Below are 18,331 nucleotides of genomic sequence, written 5' to 3' on the forward strand. Positions count from 1 at the left end.
GTCCAGGTGGAGAATGGGGCGGAGGAGGGCCGGCAGAACCATCTAGAATGTAGAAAGACAAACGTTGCTTTGCTCAACAGTAGCTGGGACAGGCTCCAGCATCCTCAAGACCCCAGAAGGGATAAAGCGGGTTAAGAATATGGGTGGGTGGATGAAAACCAGAGTTATCATTTACATTTGGCTGCCAGTGACGACAAGACATCAAAAGAAAATGTACATGATATAGAAAAAAAGAATAGCTGACTTGAAAAACAGCTGTTTGAGAAAGATGCACATCTAGAAGAGAAGAAACTTTAGGCCATGGATGATTGGACGATTAAGAAGACGCTCTTTGACAAAAACAGAACTATGGACAGAGAGTTCAAGTTTAGGATCAGAGTGGAAAGAAAGTTGGGATCCTTACAGATAAACTGTTGGAAATAAATCAAGCTGCTAAAGCAAAACAAGAAAAAGCACAAACACACACATACACACATACACAATTTAAAATAAAAAAGATTTTTACTTGAAAAGAAACTATCTGATCAGAACCGGATTTCATCATTTCTGTAATGAGTTTGATAAATATGTTATTTTTTTATTGTACTGACTGTATTTCAGTGTATTTACTATTAATGGTTGAAATAAAAAAATAAATAAAAAAAAAATCCCCTCCGTGAACCGCCACCTTACCGTGGTGGAGGGGTTTGAGGGCTTGAGTGATCCTAGAAGCTGTGCTGTATTGGGTTAACCCTCTTGTTAGGGTCTCCCATTGCAAACAGGTCCTAGGTGACAAGCCGGACTAAGAGCGGTTCAGAAAATCACGATGGAAATTGTTACATCTAAGTCACCTTTATCTTTCCTTTTTTGCTGCTTTACTTTAGACTTCACAACACAATGTTAGATTTTTCATGGCTACCTAGTCCTTCCAATTCATCCTCACTTCTACTCACCTGGAAGTGTTTGCCTATCCCCCCCAACCCATCGTACCAGACCCTCTACTGAATGAAGAAGACCAGATCAGCCAAGCTGAAGTCACCGAGGTCGTCGACGAGCTCCTCTGTGGCAAAGCAGCAGGAGTGGATGAAGTCCTCAAGTCCCTCAAGTCTCTGAATGCTGTGGGACTGTCTTGGTTGACACGTCTCTACAGCATTGCATGGCAGTGGGGAAAGTACTACTGGACTGGCAGACAGGAGCGCTGGTTCCCTCTTTGAGAGGGGGGGCAGAGGGTGAGTCCTTACTTCTGGGGAATCACTCTCCTAAGCCTCCATGGGAAAGTCTATGCAAGGGTTTTAAGAGATTAGAGTTAGTCTGACAGTTGAAGATCCAGATCCAGGAACAACAGATCAGATCCAGGAACAACAGATCAGACCCAGGAACAACAGATCAGATCCAGGAACAACAGATCAGATCCAGGAATAACAGATCAGATCCAGGAATAACAGATCAGATCCAGGAACAACAGATCAGATCCAGAAAAAACAGTGTTGTTTCCATCCTGGCTGTGTGAGGTATTGGGGCCAGTGCGGTTTTTCTGCTTTTATTTTGGTTAATTGTGTTACTTCCTGTTGTCCTCCCATTTCAAATGTCTGGACTCCTCCTTCCCAGTGTAATTCTCCCTCAGTGTTATCACCTGCCCCCCCCCTGTTGTGTGCACCTGTTTGTAATTGTTTAACCCTTGTGCTATCTTAGATGACCCCACCCTTCCATTGATGTGTTCTCCCTACCATGACAAAGGTGGATAAAGGTGGAAAGATTTCATGTAATCCATGGACACCAGTGAAGATCACAAATCATTGAAGAAAAAAGGGTCAGGGCACTGTCTAGTGGGTCTAGATGACCCAACTCCCAATGTTAAAGTGCCTAGGATAGCACAGGGGTTAATCACTCTTCCTGTTTTATAGTCTAGGTCTCCCTTGCATTCGTTGTCGGATTGTTTTGTGTGTTTGTACGAGAGCTACGATCATCTTACCTTCATTTCCAGTTTGTCTCCTAATAAAAGGAACTTTGGATTCTGGATCTTTCTGCGTCGTGCATATTGTGTCCACACTGATCCTGACAGGTGTGGAACATTGGACCAGCTCTATATGCTCTGTATGGTGCTGGAGGGTTCATAGGAGTTGCTCATCCAGTCTTTCAGGATTTGGAGAAGGCATTCAACTCTGTCATGCTAGTAGAGAGGAAATCCTCTCTACTAGCGTGATACTTCTTTGAGCCAGGACCTCCAGCATGCATTAGGGAGGTTTATGGAAGAGTGATAAGCAGCTGGGATGAGGGTCAGGACCTCTAAACGACATTTTTGTTCGTCAATTTTCATGAAATTGCGCACACGTGCTGCTAGCTTGAGTCTACAGACACCACCGAAGTTTTGTTGACCTTTGACCGTGGGAAGAAGCCGTAATCTTGAAAAAAAAAGCCCCTTTACTTCCAGAGACAAAGAAAAACCCGTCCTTGGGATTCTTAACGATCGTTTTGTAACTTCTAGGGCATCAATGACGAGATACTGTAGAAAAAAAGTTGGAATTAAAAGTTGTAAATTTGTAACGGCCTGTGTGTAGCAAATTTGAAACTGTTGCGATCTTAGCTATCCTTAAAATCTTAGCTATTTTTAATCAGCGATTTTCACAAAATTTTACACACATTCCGCTCGCTTAACTCTATAACCAACTCTGGAGTTTCGCCGACCTTTGACCTCGAGAAGAGGCCGCCATCTTTAATTTAAAAAAAAAACAGTACCTTTAGTACCAGATACAAACGAAAACTCATCGTTGGGATTTTTAGGCTGTAAAATGTAAGTGTTAATAGGGTTCTATTAACACCCCTGGTGTAGTGGTTAGCACTCTGAATCCAGGAGTTTGAGTTCAAATCTCAGTAGAACCTTCAAACCAAACTGACTCTCCTTAGTGCTTCAATGTTTTGATTTCAAAATAACAAACAACCTCAAACATGTCTTTAGTTTTCTGACCTCTAGGAACAGACGAAAGAAAATTCTATGATCTTCACTGTTAGTGTCCACAATGTGTCATATTATTTTTTATATATATTTATTTTAATTATAAGTCTTTATCTCGGTTACCATAGTTTCCAATTTTTACAGTTGTTCTTATAGAAACATGTAACAAAGCATATGCTTGTAGGGTTCTATGGTGTAATGGTTAGCACTCTGGACTCTGAATCCAGTAGTCTGAGTTCAAATCTCAGTGGAACCTTGAAACTCTCTTAACTCATCATTGTTACGTGGATCTAAACAATACAGCAACTCAAACGAAAGAATTAAAATAACAGACATTTGTGTACATAACTTCAGTTTCCTGGCCTCTAGAAACCATATTCTTGTTGTAAAGATTCTATGCTCTTCAATGTTAGTGTAGAAAATATCCCACCATGCTGATTGTAATGCTAGCACTTTAAACCACATTAGGCAAGGCAAGTTTATTTGTATAGCACAATTCGTACACAAAGTAATTCAAGGTGCTTCACAAAACAGAAAAAAGCATTAAAATCACAATACATAATAGAAATAATCAACGTAAAATTTACTTTAAAAGAAAAGAAAAAAAATTTGAAAACTGATTTAAAAATAAAGGAAGGAAAGGAAAGAATAGTGTAGATAGGACCTTTCAGTCATATACACGGCTAAACAGAAATGTTTTAAGTCTAGATTTGAACATGAACACAGAAGAGGCCTGTCTTACGCCTTCAGGGAGGCTGTTCCAGATTTTAGCTGCAGAATATTGAAACGCTGATTCCCCTTGTTTAGTTCTGACTCTGGGAATCAACAGGAGGCCGGCCCCTGAGGTCCTCAGAGTACGAGATGGTTCATATGGCACTAACATGTCAGAGATGTACTTTGGTGCGTGGCCATGGAGAGACTTGTACACAAGCAGAGCTGCTTTGAAGTCTATTCTTTCAGGTACAGGGAGCCAGTGCAGAGACCTGAGCACAGGACTAATGTGATCATACTTCCTGGTTCTGGTCAGGACACGAGCAGCAGCATTCTGGATGTACTGAAGCTGTTTTACAGCTCGTTTGGAGAGGCCGGTGAGCAGGCCGTGACAGTAGTCTAACCTACTGGAGAGAAATGCATGGATAAGTATCTCCAGGTCTGGCTTTGACACTATGTTTTTGATTTTGGCAATGTTTTTCAGGTGGTAAAATGCCGCTGATGTTACTGATTTGATATGGCTGTTAAAGTTCAGGTCAGAGTCCATGATTACCCCTAGATTTCTGACTTGATTTGAGGGTTTAAGAGACAGAGAATGAAGGTAGCTGCTGACACTTTCTCTTTGTTTCTGTGGGCCAAAAATAATAACTTCGGTCTTGTCTGAGTTTAGCTGGAGAAAGTTGTTCTGCATCCACGCACTGATCTGTTGGAGGCAGTGGTTGAGAGAATCCACCGGCCCATATTCACCTGCTGTCAGTGACACATAGATCTGAGTATCATCTGCATAGTTGTGATAAGAAATGTTATTACTGCGTATTAACTGCCCTAGTGGCAGCATGTAAAGGTTGAACAGAAGGGGTCCCAGGATCGATCCCTGGGGCACACCACAAGTCAAGCCCATGTAGTCTGAGACACAACTCCCAATTTCAACAAAATATTTCCTGTCTTCTAGATAAGACTTGAGCCAACTTAGGGCAGATCCAGAGATGCCAACCCAGTCTTGGAGTCTGTGCAAAAGGATCCCATGATCAACAGTATCAAAGGCAGCACTCAGGTCTAGCAGGATTAAGACAGTGACTTTGCCATCATCAGTGTTCAGGCGGATGTCGTTGGTTACCTTGATAAGAGCAGTTTCTGTGCTATGATGGGGTCTAAAACCTGACTGGAAAACATCAAACGAATTGTTTAATAAGAGAAAGTCAGTGAGCTGTTGGTAGACAACTTTTTCAAGGACTTTTCCTAAAAATGGCAGATTAGAGATAGGTCTGTAATTATTCAGTACAGTGGGATCAAGACCGCTCTTCTTCAGGAGAGGTTTAATGACTGCAGTTTTTAAGGCCTCTGGAAATATTCCAGATTGAAGACACATGTTAACTATTTGAGTAATTGATGGATTTGAGTAATTGATGACATTAGGATAATTAGCATCTTGAGCAATGTGTTTTTCTCAGTCAGTTGATGATGCTGACTGACTGCTAGCTAAACTTAATTAAACAGGTGAGCTGAATGTTTATTGATAACGTTACAAATGTTTGGAAGCTCATTTGTTTGATTTATGATTTATTAATGTTTTATTTATTGATGGGTGGTTTGCAGGATCTCTGCAGCCCGATGATGAAGACGTCGGTGTCCCTGCAGATGTCCACTTGAATCCTTTCTTCCTCCATTAAAGACCAGATCTCTACGTCTGTGTGATGCCTTCGTCTGAGGAGGAGCACTTGGGATTGTTAACGTTCTTCTGCTAATACAACAGACTATTTTCATTTCTCTTTGTTGTTTTATGTTGAAACGGGACGTTTCATCTGGAGGAGGGGGCGTATGTAACACTATTTACTTCCACATTTGTGTTTGGATGACAGGTTGATGCCGTAAGATAACAAATGAACTTCAGGTTATGTGAATGAAAAGGAAAATAAAGGCTGCAGCGGTCCTCTACACCCAAACGTGTCTTCGAGATTCTTATCTTACATATGAAACTCCGCTTTATTGACACAGAACCCTGGAAAGACGGCTACACTGACAATAATCTGATTTTGAGTAGTAAAAAGGTTCAGAATCTCTTTGTTTTTTAAAACCTATCCTGGAATAAAGCTTCAGAAAAGGCTCCACATATTTCATCTTCAAGCTACGCTCTGATAAACGGAAAACTTTGGTGTTTTTTCCTTGTTAATCTATAATTCTGAGTCGTAAATTTATGAGATAAAAACTTGTAAATGTACGAGATTTCTTCTTGTAAATTTACGACTTGAAAGTCGTAATAAAAAAAAAAAAGACAAAAAGCGTTAGATGAAGATGTCACTATGTGGAGAGCTGGGTAAATTACTTTATCTAATAAGAAAACACCCTAATCTTGTCCAAATATCACGTAGCTCTCAGGAGCGCCGAATTGTTTGGAACTGAATTGTTTTTTTTCCGCCGGCAGGAAAAAAAAAAGTCCTTATTTTCTCTTTTTCCGTCATTTCCGTTGTGCTGTGGTTTATTTTTTTGTGCCGCGGGTAATGCCGTTGCGTTGTTTCTTTTGTGTGTAGTGTGAGCCCTGTCGGCCACCGTAGATGAAGGACAGAAGGTTCTGAGTATCATCAAAGCATTTATCTCCACTAGACTTCCGTCTGGCTTACTGCATTTCACATTTATACGTAGGTTTGCCAACATTGTCACTTTAACACAACAGTGTTTGCTAAATCAGCAAAACCTTTCTGCATTTGTGTGTTTTCTCCAGCAGCGGTGTTACTCTGTGTCTATCAAGGAGGAACTTCACTCCTTATGGCTCCATCTTTGTCCATATATCACTTTAGGACCTTAACAGCTGATCATTCCCACAATTCTTAGCTATGGTTGTTTTAATTTTTTTTTGTTTTTATCTTACTAAATTCATCTAAAATGATCAAGAACAACTGTGAAAGGGGTGTGGTCCTCTAACAAGCTCACTCCTGACTGGTGAGAGTGGTTGCCATAGAAACGTTAATGCAGACCGACTTGGACCAATCACTGCTCACTGACGATTTCTGGCTCCAACATGGAAAAAGTGGCGACTGAATTGACTTCTTTTGGCTGAAGCGATGGATTTCTATGGGTGACTGGACATGTCTAAAGTACTCACAGGATCTCAGACCCTCCACCCCCCACCCACCTCCCCCAGTCATCTTCAAGGCTCTCGCCTTGGTCGGCTACATTAAAGCCGACCAAACAAAACCTAGGGGTTTCCTTTTTTTTTGGTCTTGTACCAGAAGCTCAGCCTCGTTCACAGCAACCGTCTGTCCACCGAGTGCGGGGGTCGGCCTTGAGGTCATTTCCAGCCCGCAGCTCCTGGGTTAAACTGCTAAATGACTTGCGTCAGATGCTGAGAGGGAAGATGGAGAACGTGGCCGAACCAGCTTGTATGGCGTTGCGGAACAACGCAGGAGGCGTGGGGCTGGCCGTTCGGGGTCTTGATGCTCTGTTGGGGCCACTGGATGTTCTCATTGGTCCTGAGAGCCCGGCTGATGGAGCCATCTATTCTTTCAGCTAAGCTCTTATTTAAACGCCATGTCTCCGGAGACATGACACCTTTTCTCCTTTTTCTTTGAAGTCCTTTAATTCTGATCTGTTGTTTATGTTTGGGTGCTTTTACATATCTGGTTGCATCTTTAATTTAATTTTCTGCGACTGTGGTGAGTAGTTTGGCGAGATTCTCCTTTTGTCCTTTTGAGGGCGCTCTTTCTCCAACAAACCATCAGATATGTCCTCGGCTTTGTTTTCATTTAGTCTAAAATGAAGATTTGTGTCGACACAAATGAGCAGCAAAGACAACAAGAAAAGTTGTTTCAATTGTCTGATGATGCTTGTTTTCTGCACATTATTTTAGATTAAGCAATGAAAATATATTTTTTAAAGGTTTGTTATTTTCAATTAAAATGGCTGCAAATACGCAAACTGGCTACAAATAAATCTTTGAAGTTTTTAAAATTAGCTTCTTTTTTTATCCCAAAAGCCTGGTGTAGGAGGCCCATGAGGGCTTCTGTCTTCATGCCTTTAAGACGCTCTGTCAGTCACACAAATGCATGTTTGTTGGAGACATTTTTTTGGCAACAGGAGCCAAACTAAACTTTACATTTCTCCAAAAAGCTCTCTGAGCAGACATGTTAATCATTTCCTCTAAAAAAAGACAAATCCATCAAAAACATGAGGCTAAGGTAAAAAAACAACATTTTGTTTCTCTGATTTGAAAGTTGCAGCAAAGGTTGCTAAGAGGACATTCCTGACGATGTAAACAGCAAAGACAAAAAAAGCAAAGAAAGCTGAAAAATCACCAAGAAAATACAAAGTCTTCATCAAAGAAGCATTGAAATGCAGAAGAAAGTACATACTCATGAACACATGTTCAATAAACATGTGTTTTACTGAATTATCTTCAGTAGACATACTGTAGACAGACAGTGGACAGAAAAACCTGTTTTTGGCACAAATGGGACCCCTTAGCGTCTGACCAATAGACTTTACACAGTTCATCCTAAGTTTGACCACAACTGAAGCAATCAATGATAAGTTGATCAATTAGTAATGATGTGTGTTTGACATTTTGGTTCCCATCTATGCCAGACCGTTGCGTTTTGTTACAGACCAAATATGGAGAAAGACTAATTTGGATCTTTGTCTCATATAAAAATAACAAGACGCTCTGTGAGGTAAAGTACAGCAGGATTGCAGCTTTTTTGGACACTTTTTACCTTGAATTTGTCAGCAAAAGGAAAACTGAACATCAAATATCTGTATTTGTTGGTTAGTTCATTTGAATAGGACAGCGTGCATTAATGAACGGGCAATAACAGCATAAAGCTAAATTACTTCTGTCATGTTATGGCATGAAAACAGTAACAGCTGTAAACCAAATCCTGTGCAAACTTTAGTAGCTCAGCGAGTGAAGAGGTGCAAAGATGTGCAAAACATGTATATATTTTTTACTCTACATGTTTTTGTTCTTTTATGTCTTTCAATCTATATTTATATATATTTTCTATTCAAACTTGACTTTTGTAATTCTTTAAATACCTGGAGAGCACCAAGATTTTCATTGTGTCTTAAGCCTCTTGTGCAACAATGAGAATAAAAAAGGATTTTGGATTTCTGACAAAGACTATTTGATCAAATCTGCAATAAGTGGAACTTTAAAAGTACAATTAAAAGAGAATATATGACAAAATGATACCATTTGTAGTTGTTAAGCCACTTAAAAAAAAAAGAAGTTCAATTCCATTCACACTATTTTGCAGCACTGAAGATCAAATTTCTACCAAACACAAACTCGACTTCATGGCCATCTTGTTAAAGATGCTGATAGTTTTACTTTACAAAAAAAGAAAAAAACTGGAAAAGCTTCTTAACGTATTATGATCCTCACTTTTTTAATGCCCTTTTAAGGGGAGGCCGGAAAACACGTCACGATTGAGAAATAAGTGGGCGGAGCTTCGTCTTCCGATATAAGGTACAGTGCTTACTGTCTGAGTTCATAAAGTGTTTACATAATAACCTATAGCGCTACTTATTTGGCTTTAAGTTGAACTATTCTCTGCAAATATTGGCAACTAAAGAATAAATAATATACCTTAGGGAAAGATGCACATGTGATGCACCTAAGGGGGAGGAGCTACGTGGCAGTGGTCCCCTTCCATGGTTGCCGCATGGAAACAGGCTCCTCCCCATATTATATTATTATTATGGCCTGAAGCAGCATCACTGACTGCAAGGACCAGATTGTTTTCACTGTTGGAAAGATTTCTGCATCTTTGATCAAAAATTTGACCCCCGCCACATGTGTGAAAAGTCACTAAAATGTGCACACACCTAGGACCCGGCAAAAATGAATTTACACCATAGAAAACCCCACCCAACCCATGACGATGACATCACAGCAATGTCATCACATTACGTCATGATGACATCATTGTCAAGACACGATGTCATAGCGTGAACTTACACTTAGTTATGTCATATGTCACGTCATGACATCGTATTGCATGTCATGATGTCATAACATGTCATATGACATCCTTGTCAGAAGTTCATAAATAGGAGTCATGTTTTCTGCCAGATTTCACTTTGAGATTCAAAGAGATCAGCTCTTGTAAGGATCTAAAGATTGTTTGGAAAATGTCTGGAAATCAGAGAAACCACGCGACTAACCCAAACCAGGGATTCTACCGGCCTCACGGAAATCCTCACTTTGGGCAAAGAAACCACCGTGTCCAATTCAACCCGGAATATCCCCCCCCTGGAATGCACGCCCAACATGCACCAGTCCATGTCCCCCACAGGAACCCAAATTGGGGACACAAAAACCCCCATGTCCCCTTCAACCCTGCATTTCCCCCCACTGGCATGCGACCCCCACATCCACCAGTCCATGTCCCCCAAAGGAACCCTAGATGGGGACACAAAAACCCCCATGTCCCCTTCAACCCTGCATTTCCCCCCACTGGCATGCGACCCCCACATCCACCAGTCCATGTCCCCCAAAGCAACCCAAATTGGGGACACAAAAACCCCCGTGTCCCCTTCAACCGTGTTCCCCCACCCCAGAAAGGGAACCCCACATATCCACCAGCCCCTACCCCACACATGAATCCTAATTGGGGACCCAAAAAGGACAATGTCCCCCCCAAACCTGCATCCCCACCCCGGGAAACAATCACCCAAGATCCACCAGCCCCTTCCCTGGAACAGAAGAACTACAGTCATCTGTTCAACCCTGCATTCCCCTTCATTCCCAGTGTCGTTGAACTGAGGGAAATTGCCAAACAATTTCCCCGTTCAGAAAGCACCGACCCTCAGTCAGCCAATCAAAGTCCTCAACTGGAAAAACAAGACAACCAGAATAACCAAGAAAATGTGGCTGCCAGTGAGGACCAGGCATCAAACGAGAATGCAGAGGACATCATAAAAGAGATAACTGACTTGAGAAATCAGCTGATGGAGAAAGACGCATATCTTTCTAAACTGAAGAAGGAAAAACGTGAAGCCCGGAGGGATCGGGGGGACAAGCTTCATAGACTCAATGTGAAAAACATAAAGCTGGTGAAAGAGGTCAAGTTTAGGACCCAGTGTGAACGTAAACTGGTCACTCTGAGAGAAGAACTGAAGGATCTCAATGAAGCTGCTGAAGCAAAGCAGCCAGAATGTGAGGAGAGAGAGAAAGAGGCTCATATCCAAGCATTGAACAAACTGGCACTGCTGAAGAAAGAGCTGCAGGAAAAAACCCTTTACAATCTGCAACTGGCACAAAGACTGAAACTTGAAGAGGATGCAGAGAAAGATCTGAAACACAAGATGGAAGAGATCCAAATCCCATTGGAGACTGCAGTCAATGGGATTTCAGGGAAACCTGCACAAAGTTTCTCTGCCAGTGAAGTCCAGCTAAGTGTTGAAACACAAACTAAAGTGTCAGAACCAGAGGTGGTAAATAACCAGGTGGAGGCTGAGGAAACTGACATGTTCTTAGCACCTCAGGATTTAAATGGATGGCCACAAAACCATCTCTCTGAACCAGAAGTGGTCTGGGAACAGGCGGAGTATGAGAGAACTGACGCCATCATAGCCCCTCAGACTGAAAATGAAGAGCCACAAAATGCAGCATCAGAACTACATGTGGTCTCAGAACAGGAGGAGGCTGAGGAAACGGACACCACCATCCTAGACTTTCTGGACACTGGTGAAGCTCAACACCTCAGGATTTCTCAGGAAGAAGTCAGCCCCCCATCACCATCAGAGCCTGTTCCATCAATGGAGTCAGGACATGAGGACAGGGAAGAACCAGAAGCTTTGCCGTCTGAACAGACCAAAGCACAGAAACCATCACTGTGGAAGCGCTTCAAAAAGCTTTTTAAGCCACGCCACAGAAATCACAGAGACAAAGAAAACCAGGGTTAATGTGACAGAGAATTTAATTTAGTTGTAGGAATAGTATTTTAATTAAGATAAGCTTTAGTTTTAGTCACAATTTAGTCCTGTTGATTTTGTTAGTTTTAGTATAATTTTAGTCGACTGAATTAGAGTAGAGATTCAGTCGAAACAAATCTAGAGTCAAAGGTAAAGCATTTATATGAAATGTACTAAGTTATGAACTTATAAATAGCACTCAAAGAATTAACTAATAAAAAAAAACATTTTATTTCACTTTGCTTTCCAAAGTTGTCATTTCTGCAAATGAAGCATCAACAACCTAAAAAAATAAACAAATTAAAAGAAAATAAATTATATTTCAATCACATTTAAAATAAATGTCTGAACATAAAAAAAGCCTTTATTGAAGAGGTACTCAAGTGGAATAAGTTTTTCTAACATTCAGTTCTTCAGTTCTTCTATGATGTTTTTTTGTATTTTTTTGTCTCACTTTTAGTTTTTAAATGTGGAAAATGTTTCTAATGTTTAGCACTTTGATTTAGGTCAAATGGAAAAGTGCTATACATATAAAGTTTGATTAGAGATCTAAGGAATGTAAATAATAAAGATGTGTGTGTAATAGAAAAATGTTCCTGAAATAGTCCATAGTCTTTAGGCGGTCAGGCTTTGGGCAGATGATGTCTTTATTCTGGTGGGATAAGCTCGGACAATAGATGAATAAAACCCAGAGCCTAGACGCTGATGGTGGTTGAAGGCCAGAACACCTTAGAATATTGGTCCAGGTGGAGAATGGGGCGGAGGAGGGCCGGCAGAACCATCTAGAATGTAGAAAGACAAACGTTGCTTTGCTCAACAGTAGCTGGGACAGGCTCCAGCATCCTCAAGACCCCAGAAGGGATAAAGCGGGTTAAGAATATGGGTGGGTGGATGAAAACCAGAGTTATCATTTACATTTTGCTGCCAGTGACCACAAGACATCAAAAGAAAATGTACATGATATAGAAAAAAAGAATAGCTGACTTGAAAAACAGCTGTTTGAGAAAGATGCACATCTAGAAGAGAAGAAACTTTAGGCCATGGATGATTGGACGATTAAGAAGACGCTCTTTGACCAAAACAGAACTATGGACAGAGAGTTCAAGTTTAGGATCAGAGTGGAAAGAAAGTTGGGATCCTTACAGACAAACTGTTGGAAATAAATCAAGCTGCTAAAGCAAAGCAGGAAAAAGCACAAACTTACACACACACATACACATGGAATTGTGTGCTGGGCGGGGGGCAGTGCAGGCAGAGACTTGAAGAGGCTTAACAAACTGGTTAGGAAGGCCGGCTCTGTCCCGGGCTGCACACTTGAGTCCATTGAGGAGGTGGCGGACAGGAGGATGTTAGCTAAGCTGACATCCATCATGGATAACCCCTCCCACCCCCTGTACCAAACTGTAGAGGCGCTGACCAGCTCCTTCAGCACAAGACTGTTGCACCCTCAGTGTAAGAAGGAGCGCTATCGCAGGTCATTCCTCCCCACAGCCATCAGACTGTACAACACCGTGTCAAAGTGACACTCCACGGTCCCAGGGGTGTTTTTCTGTTTAGTTTAGTCATTGATTAATTTTTTTTTGTTGTAGTTGTTGTTTTTCAATTTTAAATTGTTTTTTGTTCCTGAACAGTTGTTTGTTTTTGTTCTTGGTGTGAACTTCATTAGTTATTTCTGTATTTTGAAAAAATTTGTAATGTTTTTTTACAGTTTACATGTTTTGCAGACCGCATGTTTTTTACACTTTTGCAGCTGTATTTATTTAATATTTATTTCTTTATTTAATAAGAATCTCATTTTTGATAATAATTTACCATAACAATTTTAGTAATATTTTTAATTATCTAATATAAATGTAATTTGTGATGTCCTTTATTGATGTTATATTATATAGATTATTTCCGAATGTCGTGTTGCTGCCACAGATAAATGAAATTTCCCCATTGTGGGATTAATAAAGTCATCTATCTATCTATCTATCTATCTATCTATCTATCTATCTATCTATCTATCTATCTATCTATCTATCTATCTATCTATCTATCTATCTATCTATCTATCTATCTATCTATCTATCTATCTATCTATCTATCTATCTATCTATCTATCTATTTATCTATCTATCTATACACAATTTAAAATAAAAAAGATTTTGTTACTTGAAAAGAAACTATCTGATCAGAACCGGATATCATCATTTCTGTAATGAGTTTGATAAATATGTTATTTTTTTATTGTACTGACTGTATTTCAGTGTATTTACTATTAATGGTTGAAATAAAAAAATAAATAAAAAAAAATCCCCTCCGTGAACCGCCACCTTACCGTGGTGGAGGGGTTTGAGGGCTTGAGTGATCCTAGAAGCTGTGCTGTATTGGGTTAACCCTCTTGTTAGGGTCTCCCATTGCAAACAGGTCCTAGGTGACAAGCCGGACCAAGAGCGGTTCAGAAAATCCTGATGGAAATTGTTACATCTAAGTCACCTTTATCTTTCCTTTTTTGCTGCTTTACTTTAGACTTCACAACACACTGTTAGATTTTTCGTGGCTACTAGTCCTTCCAATTCATCCTCACTTCTACTCACCTGGAAGTGTTTGCCTATCCCCCCCAACCCATCGTACCAGACCCTCTACTGAATGAAGAAGACCAGATCAGCCAAGCTGAAGTCACCGAGGTCGTCGACGAGCTCCTCTGTGGTAAAGCAGCAGGAGTGGATGAAGTCCTCAAGTCCCTCAAGTCTCTGAATGCTGTGGGACTGTCTTGGTTGACACGTCTCTACAGCATTGCATGGCAGTGGGGAAAGTACTACTGGACTGGCAGACAGGAGCGCTGGTTCCCTCTTTGAGAGGGGGGGCAGAGGGTGAGTCTTTACTTCTGGGGAATCACTCTCCTAAGCCTCCATGGGAAAGTCTATGCAAGGGTTTTAAGAGATTAGAGTTAGTCTGACAGTTGAAGATCCAGATCCAGGAACAAAAGATCAGATCCAGGAACAACAGATCAGATCCAGGAACAACAGATCAGATCCAGGAACAACAGATCAGATCCAGGAACAACAGATCAGATCCAGGAACAACAGATCAGATCCAGGAACAACAGATCAGATACAGGAAAAACAGATCAGATCCAGAAAAAACAGTGTTGTTTCCATCCTGGCTGTGTGAGGTATTGGGGCCAGTGCGGTTTTTCTGCTTTTATTTTGGTTAATTGTGTTACTTCCTGTTGTCCTCTCATTTCAAATGTCTGGACTCCTCCTTCCCAGTGTAATTCTCCCTCAGTGTTATCACCTGTCCCCCCTGTTGTGTGCACCTGTTTGTAATTGTTTAACCCTTGTGCTCTCTAAGATGACCCCACCCTTCCATTGACGTGTTCTCCCTACCATGACAAAGGTGGAAAAAGGTGGAAAGATTTCATGTAATCCATGGACACCAGTGAAGATCACAAATCATTGAAGAAAAAAGGTTCAGAGCACTGTCTAGTGGGTCTAGATGACCCAACTCCCAATGTTAAAGTGCCTAGGATAGCACAAGGATTAATCACTCTTCCTGTTTTATAGTCTAGGTCTCCCTTGCATTCGTTGTCGGATTGTTTTGTGTGTTTGTACGAGAGCTACGATCATCTTACCTTTATTTCCAGTCTGTCTCCTAATAAAAGGAACTTTGGATTCTGGATCTTTCTGCGTCGTGCATATTGTGTCCACACTGATCCTGACAGGTGTGGAACATTGGACCAGCTCTATATGCTCTGTATGGTGCTGGAGGGTTCATAGGAGTTGCTCATCCAGTCTTTCAGGATTTGGAGAAGGCATTCAACTCTGTCATGCTAGTAGAGAGGAAATCCTCTCTACGTCTTTGAGCCAGAACTGGATTTCATCATTTCTGTAATGAGTTTGATAAATATGTTATTTTTTTATTGTACTGACTGTATTTCAGTGTATTTACTAATAATGGTTGAAATAAAAAAATAAATTAAAAAAAATCCCCTCCGTGAACCGCCACCTTACCGTGGTGGAGGGGTTTGAGGGCTTGAGTGATCCTAGAAGCTGTGCTGTATTGGGTTAACCCTCTTGTTAGGGTCTCCCATTGCAAACAGGTCCTAGGTGACAAGCCGGACTAAGAGCGGTTCAGAAAATCCTGATGGAAATTGTTACATCTAAGTCACCTTTATCTTTCCTTTTTTTGCTGCTTTACTTTAGACTTCACAACACACTGTTAGATTTTTCAAGGCTACCTAGTCCTTCCAATTCATCCTCACTTCTACTCACCTGGAAGTGTTTGCCTATCCTCCCCAACCCATCGTACTAGACACTCTACTGAATGAAGAAGACCAGATCAGCCAAGATGAAGTCAACGAGGTCGTCGACGAGCTCCTCTGTGGCAAAGCAGCATGAGTCATCTTGAGTCTCTCCAGACTCAAGATGGCTGCCGCTCGTCCAGACGGAGTTTCATGCACTCCAGACAACTGTAACCAAGGACATTGCCAACTTAAGGAAACCGTTCAAAAGCTTAGACTGGAACTCAGAGAGAAATCAATTCTGATAGAGAAAATTCTCTCAGTATCGACATCCCAGTCTAAGTACATCCAGCAGCTACAGCATTCCATTAACACCAACCGCTCCCTGTCTCAAACCCTTCCGTGGTTTGGAGAAACTCCCGCTGAAGCCCATTCCACCGCTACGGACAGCAACATAATTCAAATATGTGGCCGTAAAAACAACGGGTGGGAACGGATGGATGGGGCTCCGAGCACCACCAACACCAGCTCTGCACTGCTGGAGGCCAGGAGTCGACAGGACCTCCATGAGGACCAGGCTGATGCCGGGCCCAGGGCTCCAGCCCTCTGCTCTACGCCCAAACAGTCGTGGGCTGAGGTGACACGTCGCGGCCGGAGGATCTGTGGACCCGAACCCGACACAGCCAGTTCGGGGAACCTAGCGCTGACCAACCGCTTTGCCCCGCTGGCTGAAGACCTCACTGCGGCGTCAGCGACCCGAGCGGGCTCACCGGGACCGACATCGGGCAGAACGCCTACCGTGGCATCCGGCTCTGCTGCTGGTCCCAGCCAGGCGACGACTCCCGCTACCACCTCCACGGATCCAACGGCATCTGCTACTTCGGTGCCCGCTTTGCTGGAGCCTGGCCGGCTCGCCCTTCTTCCCGGAGCCGCGGCACTGGCCCAGCCGCCCGGATCCTCTGCTGTTCCGCTGGCCCCTGCCACGAGAAGGAAACGCCGCCGTCTGCTGAAAGACGCGGTGGCCCGACGCTCAGGCGAGCTTCCCCGGGGCTCGCGCGCCGCAGCCTGCATCTCACCAGCTTCAGGGGATCCACTCTCCACAGAAAAACCAGGTCTTCACGCTGGAGTACTGTCTGCACGGAAACATCAATATGGAGCTCCCATTTCTCCACCTGAGCCCGCTGGAGCGGAGGCCACTGCTCTTCACCCCGCTGCTGTCGCGGGGAGACCCGCTGGAAGACCCGGACCTGTGCAGCAGCCCGTGGTCATCGTGGGAGACTCCGTTGTCCGGCATGTCCGGGTCAGAAGGTGCCACACACACTCTCTCTCTGGAGCTGTCGTCAATGAGATTAAAAACTCTGCCCACCAACTCTCTGTGAAACACCCTTCTGCGGAGACTTTCATCATACATGCAGGCACCAACAACCTGAAACTGCATCAATCAGAGACTCTGAAAATGGACTTCATCCATCTGATTCATACCATCCAACAGTTAAACATACACTGTATCGTATCTGGACCACTGCCTGCACCCCGTTATGGAGACATCATGTTCTCACGCGTCCGTCAGCTTCACATTTGGTTAAAAAGACCATGATTTAACCTGTTTGTTTTTAACTGAAACCTGGCTTGGCACTGATGCACCAGCTATTCTCACTGAGGCTTCTCCACCTAATTTTAACTTCTTATTTTCAATCAGGGGAGGAAAGAAAGGTGGAGGTACAGCATCGATTGCTCACAAAACAATATCATCTGAAAATATTTTACTTGGTAAATATTGTTCATTCGAGCATCATGCTTTTCTCTTTGGAGACCCATCTGTTTTAACTGTCACAGTATACAGACCACCAACCCCTCCTGCCCGTTTTATAGAAGAATTCTCTGAATTTTTATCATCTCTTCATATTAGGTACAATAGAATTTTAATAACTGGTGATTTTAATTTGCATGTTGACAATTATGATGATATCTATGCCTGCGAGTTTTTAAATATTCTAAACAGCATGGACTTTCAGCAGCATGTCACACAGCCGACTCACAACAGAGGACACACCCTGGACCTTGTCATTACCTATGGTCTGTCCACTGGGGTGTCCTCTGTTGTTGACTTGGCCATATCAGACCATTATTGTGTGTTTTTTACTGTCACCAGTGAAATCCAGCAGGAAGCCTCAGTGAGAACTGTGAGGAAACGGTATTTAACTCCTGAAGTGGCTGCAAGTTTTATTGATGTTTTTAAGCAAACTCCTGCTCAGATTTTACCTGCACCCTGTGATTTTATTGTTGATCATTTTAATAACAGACTTCAGTCTTCCATAGATGCAGTGGCTCCACTCAAAACAAAAACATTAAGAGCCACTCCTAAAATGCCATGGAAGACTGACGACATTAAGGGTCTGAAGCAGAACTGCAGGAGAGCAGAGAGGAAATACAGGAAGACGAAATTAATAATTCACAAAGACATTTTTAAAGAACAACTCAAAATCTACAATAACTCAGTTAAACGGGCCAGAACCTCTTATTTTTCAAAAATCATTTCAGAAAATAAA

The 18,331-nt window shown here is 42.1% G+C and overlaps 1 non-coding gene across 1 annotated transcript; it reads left to right on the forward strand.

Moving 5' to 3' along the window:
- Positions 1 to 3,116: 3,116 nt before the first annotated feature.
- On the forward strand, positions 3,117 to 3,188 carry trnaq-cug (transfer RNA glutamine (anticodon CUG)). Its single transcript has one exon. It is a non-coding gene; the product is annotated as a tRNA-Gln (tRNA).
- The last annotated feature ends 15,143 nt before the right edge of the window (positions 3,189 to 18,331 follow it).

The sequence above is a fragment of the Oryzias latipes genome, chromosome 23, assembly GCF_053564925.1.
Source record: "Oryzias latipes strain Hd-rR chromosome 23, Olatipes_Hd-rR_3.1".
NCBI lineage: Eukaryota > Metazoa > Chordata > Actinopteri > Beloniformes > Adrianichthyidae > Oryzias > Oryzias latipes.